The sequence below is a fragment of the Parambassis ranga genome, chromosome 5 (assembly GCF_900634625.1).
Source record: "Parambassis ranga chromosome 5, fParRan2.1, whole genome shotgun sequence".
NCBI classification, from domain to species: Eukaryota; Metazoa; Chordata; class Actinopteri; family Ambassidae; genus Parambassis; species Parambassis ranga.
In genome coordinates, this window is record NC_041026.1 from 23137870 (window position 1) to 23156928 (window position 19059).

Genomic DNA, 19059 nt, shown 5'->3' on the forward strand with positions numbered 1-19059 from the left:
CATAATTATTCTTTAATATAAAGATGTTTGAGGAGTACAGTGCTCTGTGGCACTCTACCTACCTGTAAAACCTTCCACAATATCTTGGAATGAGGTCATAACATTGTTTTTCTTTAGCCATTCTTTTTTTGTATAACGACTTGTGTGGTTGATGTTGTCTTGCTGCATGACCTACTTTGTCTAGACGTCACAGACAGGTGTCCAACATTTTCTTGTCACATGCATAGGTATTATTCAGAATTTATTGTTCCATCCATGCAGGCCGGTCATCCTGGTTCAGATGCAGTAAAACAGGCCGAAACCATGATACTACCACCACCATGTAAAACAGATGGGATAGGTTCATATACTACAATGCAGTGCCATTCTTTCTCCTAACATTAGGCTTCTCTTCTAAGCCAAATAATTACATTTTTAGTCTCATCTGTCCACAAAACATTTTCCCAGCAGCCCTCTGGGTAGGAGCTTTATTAAATGGCAGCAGTGTTCTTTTTAGAGAGCAGTAACTTTCTCCCTACAGCTCTGCCATGCACATCATGGTTGTTGAGTGTTCTCCTGATGGTGGATTCATAAAAATTAACATTAGCCAATGTGAGAGAAGCCCTTAGCTGCTTAGAGGTTCCTCCTGGGTTTGTGGCATAATACATGTTTTGGAGTAATCTTTGTTAAAGGGACTACTCCTCCATCTGTCTGTCTGCGGATTTGTGGAAGTCAGACTTCACAGATGGTAGTGTAACCTTTTCCAGCCTGATGAGCAGCAACAACTGTTTTGCATGAGGTTCTCAGAAATGTACTTTGATTGTACTATTATACAATTCCACAAACAAATTGAAAGTTCAAAAGTTCGAATATCAGAGAGAGAGAGAGAGAGAGAGAGGGAGGACTTGTATGTAAATCAATTGATGTTTTGAATCATATTTATGCAGAAATATAGAAAATAGAAACATTGTATATTTATCAATACACTTTGCTGACAGGATTTGATCTGCTTGTCAGTAGATCAGCCTCCACAATGTTTCTTCTCACCGATTGATGAAGGACGTGTCTTTTTCATGGGTCGATTCATTTTAATTAGCCCTCATGCCAATATCACAGATGCAGGAGATGCATCAGACGGGATGGGGGAATCCTGATTGAACTCACTTAGCTTGAACACAGGAGATTCAGATCAGACTGAAGCTGAGTGAATATAAAACATGTACAGTGACAAATATTAATGACGTTAATCTTTATGTGGTGACATTAAGGGTTACGTCTGGTTACGTTTAAATTCCATGATAGGCCTAAAATCCAGAACAGGATAAGGTTTTTCTTCCAAATCACTGTCTGCTGTCTCACCTAATTATCCCAGCAAGCCAAGGTAAAGGTAATTTGACTCTGACTGATTTAAATTATTGCTGTGCTTTCTGCACACCGACTGCACACAGAGGACTGCTGCTTTTGGTTCTACTTCCTGCCATTTTGCATCTTAGTGACAGGCAGGGAGCTCCCTCAATATTCAGCAAACGGCGCTGGGATTTCATCACTGAGGCTTATTAACAGGGGTAACACAGAGTACCTAAAGCATACAGTATGTCTGATAAACAACCTTTAAATAAAAAAGACATCATTTCAATTGCAGGAGGGTGGTTGTCCTTGCTGAGAGGCCTGCTCTTGAATACAAATTTAGTACTTTACTCTATCATTGTCTTGCTTTGATTTTAAAGCATTTAAAGCACAGTTAATATAAAGAACTGTTATGTGTCTCATAACAGTTGATCAACATTAAAATAAGTTACTGTTGCCATGTTGGGCTGTTGGTAGTTAGACCGAGCCGTGCCTCTGCAGGGCAGGGCATGACACTGACTGGTAAAATGTGTTTATGCCATGATAGTGCACTTTTGTGGCAGTGTTAGTCCCGTAATCATAAAACATTGAGCATTTTGATCATAACACAACCATGTGTTGCATTAACCGAATGTATTTTTCTGAAGTTTAAACACAGAGGAAGCTCAGAAGAACAAACAAAAAGGAAAACTCAGACTGATGATGTAATGAAGGCTTTGTTGTCCTGTCATAGCAGCATTCGGAAGAGATAATAATTTATAAGAGTCCAGCCATCATTACTTGTTTTTGAAGGCAGATGTAAATATTTCAAATCATTTTTAAATACACACAAGTTGAATTTGTTATCTTCACCATCAGTTCAAGGTTTCGTTTTCTTTCCTTTTCCCACATCCATGAAGGACACCTGAATCAAATTCCTCCTGACTGTACAATCATCTACCCTATGATCCCTTCTTTCCCTTGTAATGGCCATATCTTCAGGCAACTCAGCTTCCATTAGTGACACTGATTAACCCTGCGGTGTCTGGCTGTTTACCACTTGATGGGGCCGGACAGGCAATGGATCTGAGAGCAAGCCAGTTGAGGAGAGAGGCAGCCTGAGTGGACTTGTTAAAATGTATGAGTTTTATCACATCTCATTGAGGCTACTTCATTTACTGGTGGAATCGCAGATGTACAGGAAAGCTGCTGAATGAGATCTGGTATTGGATTTTCACTGTAGAGTTGATCCGGGCTGCCAATTAGATGTAATTTGAATGATGCAGCTCTCATTTGCTCTCTCTTTAGATGGGAGCCAGCACAAGTTCATCTGGAGAGTGGACACTGTGCTGAGGGGAAAGAGAAAAACACAAAACATTCATGATATACTGTAATCCCTTTACTATATATCAAATAATATGTCTGCATTTTACTCTCACACATTATGCTTGCTATGTTTGCCACTAAAGTGAAAGTTATTCTGAAAGTGCCTCCAAATGGTGTGATTGCATAGCCCATGCATCCAGACATCCACTATGAATGCATACAGAATAGAGCTACGTGAAAAAAACACCACTCAATGTGATGTAGGCAGCAATGTAGACAGCAACCCACCTTTTGTAATTGCTCTTGTACTTACCTTGATCCCCTACCTGTCAGTCTGCAGGCCTGTAGTGACCTGGGCTTTCATGCTGTTGTTTTTTTAAGGATCTACCACCTCACACAGGAAGATTAATGTATTATAGAATAAGAATGAATTGCCAGCAAATACCTCCACTGACTTAAATTTTGGTTCTTAAATTCCACTGTCATACTGAGATATCTTGCAAGAATAATTAAAAATGAAAGAAGACTTCTTTTCCAGTCTTTTATTTGCAGAGGAAATGAGATGGACAGAGCAGGATTACTTTGCTCAAATTGTCTCTCTATCTGTCAGACCCTCCCAGAAGTGTAGATTTGCAGCTTCCTGAATCATGACATTTGAGAGGAAAGGGGGATTAGGGAAGCGTATTAGGATGAATTAAAAACAACTTGTCACACGCAGGTACAAGGTAGCAGCCCCAGCAGCATTTATAGAGGGACCATAAGTTTTAAAGCTTGGGACTGTACAGACAAGTGGAAGATTTTAGGCTGAATAAATGAACTTGCAGTAACAAGAAGAAACATGATGAAGACGAGCAAGTAAATGATAACAGCATTAGCTATATTGATTGAAGGTGAAGGTTGCGTTAATTGATGATTTACTTGACATGTATTTATTACAGAGTTATGCTATGTGAGGATTTGAAGAGCATATATGTAAAATAAGTTTGACATTGTTTTGAGGCTCTTCCTCAACGGAGCCTGTACTGGCATCTGAGCCTATTATACAGAAAATTAAATATGTATAAAAGAAAAATCACTTTAATTTTTAGAACAAGCTTTTTCTTTTTTTTTTTCTTTCTCCATCTTTTTTTCTATTGCATTCTTTCTTTTTTGTGTTTCCTTTCAAGGTTAAGTGCACCAGAAATCTTGCACGACTCACAGCGAGTGACAACCAATGGCTGCCCACACTCATAAACATTAGCCATGCTTTATGAAAGGGATGATGCGCCTGTCTGACAGCACTTGTGGCCTACACCTGAAAATGAAAGAGCACCCTGTCAACATGTTGGCAAGTTCATTAGACGGTGCACATAGAGGTCACTGGCTCTTTGTAACATCTCTCAGGTAAGAGAGTTTTTTTCTTCCTGGATGTTTTGTTTGCAGCTCATTTGTTGGCTCGTCCAACTGGTGTAATGATGCAATGAAAAGAAGTGCTAATTCACACAGCTTTATGATCAGCTTGTTTACTGGTTGTTATTCTGACTTGACTTGAGGTAAAAACAGGTCCTTTATCCTTTTTGCCAAACAAAACATCACCATCAGAGCTAATCCTGGTAGCACAAACCTTCAGTTTTGGAATTTATATTTAGTTTGATTGTAAATCGTGCTTTATAATGATTCAGAAAAGGATTTTCGTCATATGTTCATTTGAGTTTGGTTTGCACGAACAGGAAGAACATGCTGAGAAATAGAGAGGTGGAAGGTGTTAGTGCTCCTTAATGTCCTGCAGAGCTGCTCTGCCTTTTTATCTTAAATGAGCAGATCAGAGGACTGCTGATGGATTGCTGACTGTGTGGGATTTTCAGCTCAGCTGGGTGTGTGCCAGTTAGCTCGTGTTGTGGATGTGCACTTGGGGTTTCATGTACAGAATTGTACTTGTTTTGTATGAACTACTAGTCAACTTGCTTTTGGCACATTTGTCTTTTCATTGCCTTCAATAATACACAGTTTTAATATGATTGGTCAGATTGTTATTCAGTATAAATAGCATTAAACACTGTAGCAGAAAAAAGATGAACTATTAAATTTCAAGAAAAAACAGATTGAAACTGAAAGGAGCCGCTGAAGGCCATGTTTTGATGAGTCTCTTTGAAAGCCACTTCTTGGGTCTGAAGTGTAACACTGCTTACAGTTTAGTCCCTGTATGACATCATCATATCTCTTGTTCACAGTCAGATGCTAGCAGCTGCTACAGTGACTGCAGGTCAGCCCTGTGACTAAAGCCTTCACGTAAGAGAATCCACTGGTGTTCAGGACATGGAATTAGCTGCTTTGTATGCAGACAGACAGACTGTATTCCAATTGAGGCATCATCACACTGTGATACTCAGCTGCTAATCTGTGTTGTTCATGGTCACGACTGCGCACGGATGTGCTTCTCATAGCAACTGAGTGATTAGTTGTTTTTTCTTTTCTTTTCTTTTTTTTTGAAAATATCTCAGAATTGTATTCAGTGTCACGGACGGACACACTTCTTCTTTTAATCACACTCTGGTTTATTTTATTTCGTCCACTTGCAGTTCTGGTTTCACTACATCTTTGCACAGGTCTTCCATCTTTGCACAGGTCTTCCAGCAACAGGTAACTTGGGGAAGTAACTGAATTAATGTGTAATGTAAAAGGCCTCAGAGTGTGTTCTAAACCAAACTGCTGACGAGAAATAATTGTGGGCTTGATGTGGAGTGCTTCTCGAACAAGAGTAACACAAACAATATAGATCATTATCTAACATATAGTCTAATGAAAAACACCATGGTGTGTCCGTTATATGTATTCACTCCTTTTCTTGGTGTTTCTATTCTGTCACTTTTATGTCTAGTCTTACATTTGAGATCACAGCAAAACATTATAAAGAAGCTTTAAAGGTAGTAATGTCACTTCTAGACATACAATTAAATGAGATGCCCTTAGTTCTGTGCAGAAAGAGTCCACCACAAAAACAATTTTCAACTGGAATATTTCATTTATTGAGATCTAGGAGGTGTTATATTTATAATATATCGACATATACTTGCTCAGAAGAAAACTTTTCTCATTCGGATGCATTCCTTAGTGAGCCTTACTGTTTGACCAGTTCCCCCTGTGTTTGTCACTGTTAGTACTCCTACACCATTTGTTACCTTTGTGTCCGCATCTGCCTTCTCTTAACTTCCCCCTCGCTCTCTTGGTCCTCCTCTCTCTCTCTCTCTCTCTCTTTCTAACACCTCATCAATCTCTATTCTGCAGCATTTTCTCTAAATCTGTTACTGTGCTTTCCCTCTCTTACTCTGACCTCACTCCTTCCTTCCACCTCAGTGAACAGTTCTTTGGTGTTCCCTGGAGGAAACCTCTTAAAGTGATGTTTTATTACAACTTCACACACAGCAGTTTTACACCCTTATTCCTGACTATATTGTACACACTTCACAGCTGATAACCTTATTGATACTCAGTGTCATCATCAAACACCTCATTGATATGTGGTATGAATTCTTCACAGGGTTTCTGGCTACATCATAACCCTGAAGAAGAGATTTAAGTTAATCTTCCCATCTTACCCATCCTTTTTCATCCATTCTTCTTCTCCTCCTTTCTTTTCTTCTGTCTCTTCTGGGGTCTTTAGCTGACTTGGTCTACAATCACCCAGCCACCCCTGAGTCTCTCCTATGAGAAGACACCTAAATGGAGCTGCTGAGAAGTTAAATGCTACAATTTATGCTGCAACTACTGAGTTTTTTTTTCTGCAATCTGCACCAACCACTTAACCTTTACCTCAATTTGCTGATAAGTAGGATTTAATTGCACAGCTTTTCCCAGGAAACTGTCAGAAAATTATTATTATTGTGAAGACGAGTCCCTTAAAATAATATATTTCTCAGATGCTTCCATTTTTTAAAGACGTATTTTCAAAGGATCTTTTCTCAGTTGGTCGAATTCAAATAACATTTTGCTGCCTACAACAGCTGAAATATGTGCACATTTTCAACAGCATTACCATCAAACCATGTTTGAACTTAAAGACATTAGTCTCAGTCCTGGAATTAATGCTGTATACGTACACACATATACACATCCATATTTCAGTTGAACGTGAACGGGCCGTGATCCTGTATGTTTAATCCGAGCAGGTTTTCTCAGGGAGATGAAGGGCAAGGAGGAGGGTGTGCGCTCCTTCTGCAGTGCGATGGATTAGTAACAGTGGCAGGTCATTACATACCTGGAAGCTACAGCTAATCAGAGTGTCGGCAGAGCAGCAGACCTTCTGAAGTGATTGCCTCTGTTTTACCTTTCAACACTCCTCATCTGTACTAATGGTGTTGTCACAGCACTGGCATTTTTATGGCCACCTATAACACATTTCCAATGCAAACACAGCAAGAAGTTGTCCATAACTCACTGGCTGTAAGGTTCTTGCATAAAAAGGGCATAAATTAAACACACAGGAACAGGAGAAGCATGAGCAAATCTCTTAAGAAACCTGAAATGTGCATTGTCAAGCTACAGTATGTAGATCCTCACGAGAAAATGGACGTTGATGTATTTTCAGACATACAAAAGTATTTGACGTGTGTATTAATAGAGTATTTGATCGTATCGATGATGCCATCTTATTATGAGACCAATAAAGGTGCAACAGGGCCAATAAGGACTGTCAGCCAGGAGAGTGGGTTTTGAGTCCCCGAGGCCACCATATTAAAAGAATAGTAAGACAATTAAAATCTAAAAAAACCAATACAAAAAATAAAAAAAATATCCAAGCTAAAAGACAAAAAGTACTCTGTGTTTTACAAAGTTTTCCAGCCTGGATCCTTGCTCTCTGTGTTTAGTCCCAGTAGTTCCACTGAACACATATTGCACCATTTATTTTCATTACAGTGACTACTGTCGTAGACCAGTCTCTGATTATCTTTTTGTTTTTTAGCCCTTACAGCCCATAAAAGCTTGTATCATTCTCCACATATTTATTGTACAATAACCTTTTGTAGTTTTTAGTTTTACAGCATATCATTTTGTTTGATATTGAATTCACCTTTGAAAATCATAGGAACAAAAACCGTTTTAAATCTTTAATTACTCAGCTTTATTGGTCTGCCAATTCTTGCAGTAGGGGTAAACAATGAACAAGACCATCTTTGTCCTTGAATTGTTGTTCTGCCAAATATTTGTCAAACTTTCTTCATTTTGTCTTTCATGATCAGTGCATTAAAATGAGCTGAACAACCAACAGATCTCACATCTGACAATAAATAATTCATATCTCCCCAAGGCGTATATGTAATCCTGCATGTGTGTGATTTCTTGCCCAGTATGAATGCAGCTTAAGCTTTTCTATAAATGTACTCAGCAGTCTGCTGCTTTCATTCTGGAGAGCAGACCCAAATCCCACAGAAAGGAGCAGTTACAGGAGCACAGAAAAGCCAACTGTCGGGCTCCTGCAGGGAACGGTTGCCCAGTTGTGGACAAATGTTTGTGCCAGTGCTGGGAATCAAGAAGACCAGCACACACACAACCACAAGAAGCTGGACAAGAACCTTAAACTTACTGCAAAGTGTCCTCAGACACAAACCATGCCATCAGGCAGATGTGAGACAAGCTGAGACAAGATGATGATGACTACTGAGGTGTCACTGGAAGTCATCTCATGTGTCAAGTGTTTCCTAGGTTTTCCTCCTGTCTTATTTTGGTTATGAGTTTCCTCATGTGTCTTAGATTGCTTTACTTCCTGTATCTGTCCCTCTCTGCGACTGTCTGCCTGCCCTCATTGTTTCCACCTGTGTCTCGTTACCCTCCCCTAGTGCGCATGATTCCCTGGTGTCCCTGGTTTGTCTAATTCTGCTGCTGTCTTTCTTACTATCTGTCCCAAATTCTAGGATTCTTCATCTTCATAAATAAGGCTTGCCTGTTGTTTGTTAAGTAGGCTACTTTTGTGTCTCCATTTGGTTCCAAACTCTGTTCATCCATCCATTTTCTGAAGTCCTGTATTTCAGGGTCACAGGGGGTCGCAGGGGAACTGGAGCCTATTCATCAGCTGTCGGGGGGCAAGAGGCTCAGGGTACATCTTCACTAGGTCACTAGTCTACTGCAGGGCTGACAGAAAGACACAGACATCCAGTCACGCTTACTCCTGCAGCCAATTTATAAAATCCTCAATTAACCAAAGATGAGATGCTCTTCTTTGTTATGTGGGAGGAAGCCGGAGAAAACCCACGAAGGCAAGGAGGGAACATGCAAACTCAACACAGAAAGGCCTCAGTCCAATTCAAACCAGGAACCTTCTTGTTCTGTTCTGATGTCATAAGGGGATATGCCACACCTGTTTTGTTGTGAAATTGGTGTAAAATAATCTTACATCACTCATCTTTCTGATGATGACATGACGAAAAAAAGGGAAACACTGCATCTCAGACACGAAAGTTTCTGAGATGCAAATACAAAACTTTCCACTTTCAGGCTTGGAACAAACCAGCTGCTGTCTGTTCTGCATTTTATCATCACTATAAAGTGTAAACCACACTTGATGGCTTCTCTGTCCTGCTGTTGAGCTGATTTTTTACAGCTTGGCACACCACAGCAGAGCTCTTGTTGTACGTAAGATGCATGAATTCGCCAGAGGGGTGCTTTGGACTAGAGCACATGCCAGTTTATTGAGTGAGCTTGGCACCTCTGCACATGAAACTGTAATAAAAACCCATCTGTTCGAAGACTGACAGTAAGCCAATCCAGTGGAACTGCAGCTTGTTCTCTGAATGTGATTGAGTGAGTTAAGATGGGGACAAAACTTAATGCTTCTCTAACTCATGATTTTCTCATCTTTTCATACAAAAATCCTGAGTGTCCTATTTGTGTTTATATATACATACATTACTCATATACATACTGATGTTGTTTTTGTGAAGATTTTTTTGTAAGACATAAAAATACAACAGAACACGCTGTCATTGTGCTCACATGCCGTCAAGCTACATAACTAATGCATTCTAGCAACTGTGAAAGCTCAGCAATGAACCTCTCATTTCATTTTGAAGGCGATGGATATGTATAATAATGTTGTCATGACAACAGGGTATAGTGATGGAATTAAGTAGCTGCACACACAAGCAAATGCAAAATTGAGTGACTCTGCATAATGCAGCCTGTGTTTGGAAATGCTGATGATTGCGGGACGAGACTCATCAGAGAACAACATACTGCACAATTTAACACACAAACACACACACACGCTTTTCTTAGCTGGCCAGGCCCTGAGGGACCTTGGTGTGCTACATACTTAGTACTGCACCTTCATGTTTCTTTACTGGATGTCTTAAAATGTTAGATTTTGTGCATGTATCCATCTGGATAATGTGTTTCCTGGAGTATTCTGACTGTGTCGGGGATGACTGCAAAAGAGATTATGGCTGATCTGCAGGAGCATACGTTCACATGATTTAAAGCGATGAGTGAGATGTGGTGTGGGTGGTAATGAAATCCATGTACAACAAATGCATGGAGATACTCAGGCAGCTGTGGTGAAATGCTATCAACATTCTCAGTGCTGCAGAAGGGTTTTTCTTCATGGTTGCCAGCTGAGTGGGACAAGAAACATCATCCCCTGGGGAACTCTGCAAGTACAAGCTTTGTTTTAGAAATCTGTACTTTCATTTTTCTTGAAATATGAAAGCACAAGTGACAACAAAGCTCCCTGCATTGTTTCAAGTAGAGACATACTCAATCAAAAGTGTGCAGAGACAGACAACACAACTAGCAGGCCACTATAGCCAAAAATAACACTGTAACAAATAAAATCTCAAGAAATGTCTGTCTTCCAGACAACTGGCTTTATTGGGTTTTTTTCTTCTAACTCGCCATAATAAATGACCATTGTATTCTTTTTACAGTTGATTTTTCTTTGATTTAATTAACGATAACCCAGAAATTCCTCACTATAGAACATGAAAGGACTGGAAGGAAGAGGAAACAGCCTGCCTGTTCAAAGACCTTCTACTAATATCTCACTGAATGATGCAACACCTCCTTACATATGTAGCGCTTCCTATGTACCTATATGCTGTGATACAGTGCCCCAGGTTCCCTATTACCTATTACTATCTGCTAACTATGGGTATACTATGAGCCATGCATCCCCCAGGCCAGTTAACAACCCACCACACAATGACAGAGCAGGAATAAAACACATTATAAAACATTTATTAACATAGAAATAAAGATAATGGTAACCAAACAAACACTCGAAGTACTTCTAATGGCTGTGTTTGTGGAAAATTTCTCTCCTGTAAAGCTAACCAAAATTCTGGGTACTGTCCCTTTAGTGAAATATGGAAACAAAACCCCAGGTGGATAATAGATACACTGGACAGATTCTATCTATACCACAATCTATAAAATTATATGCTCTTAACTGGTTTGTGACAGTCACCAAAAATTAACACATATAATCCTCCGTGCCAATGAACAAAAAGAACTCTACACAACTCTAACTAGGGAGATTACGCAATGTAGTACTATTTTCCATCCTCATACTGAGTTTAACACATTCACATCAACCATATTCAGAAACGTTTTTTGCGGGCCCACCAAAGAAATATAAATAAAAAACCGGCAAATCAAAAGAAACAAACCTCCCCGTTGCAGGCCTGATTGGAGTGAATGCTGGGTGTGAGTTACCTCAAACTCGCTCAGATACCGCTGGTCACCTTAACCCTCATGCATTGTTCGCAAACACTACCCTAATGTGTTGTTCGGGGACAAAAACGTCCCCTAACTTTAACGGTTTTAAAAATATATTAGATAAATATTTTTTTGAAATTTTTTTGCATAGACCTTTTAATTAACTTCAGTTCTAATCAACAGTAGTGAAAAAATCATTTTCCCCCAGGATTTTAACCCTTTAATCACCAATTTTATAAGGGGTGGTGCTGAAAATTGAAAAAAAAAAACACAAAATGGCTCATTTTTAATAGAAAAGGTGAATGTGGACTGGATTCTTTTTAACCTTTATTACAGTCTTGGTCATGTCAAACATCAGTAAAAAAATTGACTTGATTGCATTATTAGTTTTTGCACAGCACTGGATTTTCTTTTTTTCTCCCTAATGTGTTGTTCGGGGACAAAAACGTCCTCTAACTTTAACGGTTTTAAAAATATATTAGATAAATATATTTTTGAATTTTTTTTGCATAGACCTTTTCATTAACTTCAGTTCTAATCAACAGTAGTGAAAAAATCATTTTCCCCCAGGATTTTAACCCTTTAATCACCAATTTTATAAGGGGTGGTGCTGAAGATTGAAAAAAAAACACACAAAATGGCTCATTTTTAATAGAAAAGGTGAATGTGGACTGGATTCTTTTGAACCTTTATTACAGTCTTGGTCATGTCAAACATCACTAAAAAAATTGACTTGATTGCATTATTAGTTTTTGCACAGCACTGGATTTTCTTTTTTTCTCCCTAATGTGTTGTTCGGGGACAAAAACGTCCCCTAACTTTAACGGTTTTAAAAATATATTAGATAAATATTTTTTTGAAATTTTTTTGCATAGACCTTTTAATTAACTTCAGTTCTAATCAACAGTAGTGAAAAAATCATTTTCCCCCAGGATTTTAACCCTTTAATCACCAATTTTATAAGGGGTGGTGCTGAAAATTGAAAAAAAAAAACACAAAATGGCTCATTTTTAATAGAAAAGGTGAATGTGGACTGGATTCTTTTGAACCTTTATTACAGTCTTGGTCATGTCAAACATCAGTAAAAAAATTGACTTTATTGCATTATTAGTTTTTGCACAGCACTGGATTTTCTTTTTTTCTCCCATTTTGTCCCATAGACTTACATTATAAACACACTTTTTTTGACTGCACAGCCATGGCACTAAATAATCATGCATTCTTGATTGTTGGTGGTTTACCCTGTTGGTAGGAGGTAAAATTTGGGATTTTTACAGTTAACAACTTAATTACCATATTAACCCTTTACCTGCAGGGCTGTGCTCATGTAGTGTAGTTTCTGGCTTGTATATGGAGTTATAGGGAGTATTTTAGCACATAATTGTGTGTCTACACACTGTGTGTGTATGTTAGAGAGGAAGAGAGCCATTTGCACACTGATCTTGTTGTCTGTGAGTACACACAACCACAGAGTCTTCATAGTAAACAAAAACAAAGAAAGTGTTGCTATGCACGTGTGGCCCTTTGATGTCTACAGGTGCAGACTAAACAAAACAAAAAGGCAAGTGGTCTTACATGTGACCTTGTGGTCATTTGATGGTGAGAAGAGCAGAAAGCAACATGAAGAGAGGATTCACTTGTGCACAATCTCTGGAAATGATTGTGCAGCCTGGCTCTATGAAGGGCCAGGCTGTGAAGCTGTGAAGGCTGCACCGTCACCGTCAAGTAGATCCGTCACTTGTTCACAAGCGAATCCTTCATTCGTTCACAAGTGAATCCTTCACTCATGCACAGGTGAATCCTCTCTTCATGCTGCTTGCTGCTCTTGTCACCATTAAATGACCAGGAGGATGCATGCAAGTCCACTAGTGTTTTTGTTTTGCTTATTCTGAACCTCTCAGCATCAAAGGGCCCGTCACTTACTTTTAGGGCTGCAACAAATTTACTTTACTTTACTTTACTAAACTACTTTTAATACTAATTTTAGTAGGGGACTAAACTGTAGATTAGATTTGGTTAGTCAATGATTATTTATTATGTTATCAAGTTATCTATCTATGGTGTCTAGTTAGTAACATGCACATGTACGTATGGTCGTGTGGAGCGCAACACACCATGGAAAAGGGGCACTTAGACTTCACTTAGAATAATTCAGTGATCTCAACTGAGACACTAACCTAAAAGTAAAGTCACTCTACTGGAGGACGTGTTTTCCGAAAGCTAAAAAAAAAAAAAAACAGCTATTTTACCCATCCACAACTTCAGACGCCAGAACTCCTGGATGTTTTCATTTTACATGCTTATGCATCGCCGTTGTACGTCTGAATTAGGTACACTTCACTTACTTAGTAACTTTATTTTCCTGACTTTCCTTCCCTGACAGTGTGCAAATGGCTCTCTTCCTCTCTAACATACACACACAGTGTGTAGACACACAATTATGTGCTAAAATACTCCCTATAACTCCATATACAAGCCAGAAACTACACTACATGAGCACAGGCCTGCAGGTAAAGGGTTAATATGGTAATTAAGTTGTTAACTGTAAAAATCACAAATGTTACCTCCTACCAACAGGGTAAACCACCAACAATCAAGAATGCATGATTATTTAGTGCCATGGCTGTGCAGTCAAAAAAAGTGTGTTTATAATGTAAGTCTATGGGACAAAATGGGAGAAAAAAAGAAAATCCAGTGCTGTGCAAAAACTAATAATGCAATAAAGTCAATTTTTTTACTGATGTTTGACATGACCAAGACTGTAATAAAGGTTCAAAAGAATCCAGTCCACATTCACCTTTTCTATTAAAAATGAGCCATTTTGTGTTTTTTTTTTTCAATTTTCAGCACCACCCCTTATAAAATTGGTGATTAAAGGGTTAAAATCCTGGGGGAAAATGATTTTTTCACTACTGTTGATTAGAACTGAAGTTAATTAAAAGGTCTATGCAAAAAAATTTCAAAAAAATATTTATCTAATATATTTTTAAAACCGTTAAAGTTAGGGGACATTTTTGTCCCCGAACAACACATTAGGGGGTAAAATTTGCCCACAGTGTACCGTTGACCTATGAAAAATTTTAAAATCATATTAACAAAATTTATGTAAAATTAAGCTTATTGAGGAAAAATGATTCAATTTGTCCACATATTGACAAAGTTATGGCCAAAATAAACAGAAAAATTTCTCTCAGAGGACAAAAATGTCCCGAACAACACATGAGGGTTAAGTCCATCCCAAAACCAGCCAAAAGGAAAGAACATCCAGATTCAGTCCAGGAATGCCGGAAAAAAAAACCATCTGCGTCCGAGGACTGACGACAAAAAGATGCTTCGGGTCTCCCGCGGAGCCAGAGGAACCACCGTGTTTTTCCAGGTAACACGAGGCGCTACCTGGTGAAGCGTGTCTTGGCGATGTGTCGCTAGCAGGTTGCTAACTAGCAGTTAAGCATCATACATCAAAGCCAGTTCAATAAACGGACTTAAATGACACCGCAGTCCAACACAGACTGGCAATATAACACACAGATTACGTATGCATGAATGCACAATTCTGTTTAGATTAGGGTTGTAGCCAGTTAACTACAACAAAACAAAACAATATAGCAGGCCTAGCGTTAGACTAGCCCTCTTCTCTCCTCTCTCTCTTCTCTCTCCTCCCCTTGACCTCTCAGCCAACACGCAACACCAACATCCGCCCACTTAGCCAATCGTATAACTAGGAAACTGTCCACCTGGGCAGACCAATTACCACAGGAATAAAAACACATACAGTTAGGTTGTCGAACCTCAAGTCACAATGATCACATTTTTTAAAGAAACATGAATGTTAGACCCTACAGGATGAAATCACTGTAAAATATTTTTATTCTGTATTGCTGTACTCTTTATCTGACACTTTTTAACTTTATCATTGGGGATATGAAAGATTAAATCTGGAGCTATCAACCCAGGGTTACACATATAAACACAACACAATAGGCCAAATGTCAAAACAACATATGTGGTTCTGTAGCCAAGATAAAGTTTGATCATCTAATATTTTTATCATTATCATTATTTTATCATCATTATTTTATCATCTTTCATGCTACAGTCCATCTGCAACAAGCTTCCCCTCAATTTCTTTAGTAACCATGGTGACGAGAACCAAGTTTTACATATACTGATTTATACAACCATAGGAAGGTGTACAGAAAAGGTGGTAACTGTCCACCAGTTCAGTTTTCTTTGTGTGTGTGTGTGTGTGTGTGTTTCTGGGTCAACTCTCACAACTCTGAATTGAAGAAATACATGAAAAAAGTAACATGCCATTGTTTTCATTATTCTGTATACCCAATGAGGGAACATGGACATGACTGTGCCTCACAAAACCACATTATCTTCCACATGCTAATCTATGCTAGCTGTCTGCTTGATTTGACTGACATGTGTTGCTGTATAATCAATTAGTGGGTGCCTAGATGTCTAGTGTAGGTTGGTCCTTCTCAGATCACCCCAACATTGGTCACTTTCCTGACTGGAAGCAGGGTAAAATGAAGTCCAGGAGACCAGCCCCTCTACTACTGATGGAAATTGGTAGAAGATTAAAAAGCACTTGACTGCAATCTGTGCCCACTGTGTTGAAATGCCAAAGGCTGCTGAGTGAGAGCATAGACAATTGCATCACCTCCTGTGCAAAAATCTCACTCTAATGAGGGTGTATTAACACTGCACAGTTTAATAGCCAGTATAGATCTTGCTTGTCCAGCTCCCCATAGACCAGCAGGCATTGTGAGTACACAGAAGCTATCACAGCAGTAAGCTATCACACAGCTATTGGCTGCTAAAGCCTTTGCTTATAAAGAGCAGCTATTATGTAGAAGGAAACCTTGGATGGTGCTCATTTTTTTCATGTAATCACACAACATTGTTGTACTAATCACATTCATTGCGCTGCCCTGCAACTGTGACACAACAGAATTACTTCAAACTCTACATTGCACATGGTGATTTCTATGTGGAGTCGGGATGATGTTGTCTACCTATGATGCATGAAACATTCATCACCACCAAACCCCAATCTATCTTTATGCATTGCATGTTTCTGTCAAGCTTCATTAGCCTCAGGTGGAAGGCGGTGAACAGAAAGGTGGTTAATGTGCCGCACCTGCTGTTGCCAGGATGCTAGACATCTTCGCTTCTCAGTGGCAACCACTTAAAAATTGTACCAGAATTGAACAGCAAAGACTTACTGGAGCGCGAAGCCATATGCAGTGAACCAGGAAATTGTGGCGAGGTTCTTGCCATCATATAATTTTTCCTGAATGGTCAGTGAGATGACAGGTAGAGACAGAGTAGAGAGGCTGGCCAACATTTTTGCCTGAGTGCTTATGAGTTCTGTGGAGTGTGAAAACACTTTCCTTCTATTGAGAACTTGTGTCATGGTGTAGCGTTCGTGAAGGGTCTTGTCCAGTCAAATGACATTGCATAGATTGGTGCTACAAAAGATGTCTGGCAGTTTCCAGTCTGGTGGTTTGGTGGCTGCTTAAACCACACAACACGTTTTGGGTTTCATTTCTAAAATCCTTGTATACATGTTTTTCATTGCTGAACATCCTGCAGGCAGGTATTGTTATGCACAAAGCACTTAGCCATGAAAGGGATTAGTACAAGAATGCTTCATTTAAATGTCATCAAAATAAAAGCATATCATTTTCCCTGTGTGGCAGTTTTGATGCACAGTAATGGCTGAGGTTCTAACTCCGTTACGCAAGTCAGTTTTCTCCTCTGCTTGACCCCCAAGAGAGGCAGATTTCTCTAAGTGTAAGCCTTGCACGTCTTCACCAGGGTATGGCAACATTTGACTCACAAAATAGCTTTGCTTTTGAATGCAGTACCTGCGCTATCTACATGCTAAAAAGCTTGGCAATTGCGAAAAGAGTGAGAAGAGATGAGCCGCCTTGGGATGTACATGTACATGCAGCACACTTAAATCCCCATGGATTATGTAAAGGATTCAAAACTGTCTGAATAAACAGAAATAACTGAGCATGTTAGTGGCTGCATTGACATTTTAACACCCCCACTTTGTGTTTTAAAGCTGTTATTATATGGCTTCCAAAGCATGCCATTTGGTTTAATATTCATGAAGTGCTGAAAGGCCTGGGATCAAGAGCCAAAAGATATGTATTGTTATTAGGCCTTGTAAACAGAACACTGAAGATAAATAACAGCATGCTCAAAAACACTGGCAAGAAGGTAAAAAGCACAAAAACAAGTACAGACTGTAGACACAAAGTCTACACTTGGGCTGATTACATAGGTAAGACAATAATAGAGGCAAGGCAACCCATCTATAAAACCTATTGATTTACATTTAAAGACTAGAATTAAAGACTATATTTTACAAAAGATAATTTAAATAAAACATTTAATTTAATTTAATTTAATATAAATACACCTGGGAAGGCACCAGCCAGTGTCCTGTGAGGATGCATTGGCAGTGTCACATTAGGATAAAGCATTTTCTTTATGCTTACTAAGACAGCATAAATGATCTAGTGATATGCTATCAAAATGCTAACTGCTAATTGGGTGCTTTCAAATATTCTCATCAATGAATAGCTCACATTAAATATGAGATTAAAAAAAAACAGGAGATGCCCTGTTTTCTTGCTAATTCCTTAAATGTGACAACACCTCAGAGTATTATACATTATATAAAGAGAGAGATGAAGGGCAATTAGTTTTTTCATTTGAAAATAAAAACAACAAAACAAGCACAAGCAAACAAATAGCACAATAGTATCAACTTGCCGCACTTAAGAGCAACTATTGTGCAGTACATTCTCTGCTGATTGCATCAATTTGCTCAGAGAGCTGTGCTATCTGCAGCAGGTAAAAGGAGCAGCTGAATGTGTCAAAGAGAACTCAATAAATAATGGATGTCATGAAGCTTCTGTGGAAGCTGTCGGCTTTGAAATCCACTCCCTGGTTGAGTCATACTCCCACTTCGCTCCCTTCATTTTACATTTAACGGGCGCTGTGCTGTATAACCATCATCTCAAATACACACACACACACACACACACACACACACCCTCATATACCTCATCTTTTGCTGGGGCTGTCTGAGTCAGTTAGTGCTGGAGAGGTGCAGAGCTCAGAGCTACCAGGCAGGTGTGTTGTGTCCATCTTTGGGGTTCAGGTCTGCATACATCAGTTTCAATTTCACCCTCACTTGTGGAGGCATGAGAGGCTTGTTGACACCCACAGTAGCAGATAGCACAGAGGGAAACATTAACAGCTGTGTGAGCTTCCTTTGGACCAAGTGCAGAGTAAAGAGTGTAGGTTTTCTCAAAGACCTCTAAGGTTAACTGGTTTTCTTTTGTAGCAGTGAAGTGAATTTTAAGCTTCCCAAAGATTTTTAGCTGTGAATGTCTCAAATGTCTGCACCCCAGACAAATAATGCCCCACCAGTGGAAGACAGATGGTATTAAAAACCTCATTAAAGTTAATGCATACAAATAGATTTTGTTTTCCCATATGACACTGATACATCTCAAACAAGCCTGATTGATCAAAAATGTTTAAATGTGCTCAAACTTTTGATAAAAGTATTTTTAACCCCCCTTCTCCCTGAAAATCTAAAATGCGTGCTGTGCACTCCACATGTCAGGCTCTTGCACAGATGGATCAAAGTTATCGGGATAAATTACTCCCCTGCCTTTGATAATAATTAATTACACGCTCATGCAAAAA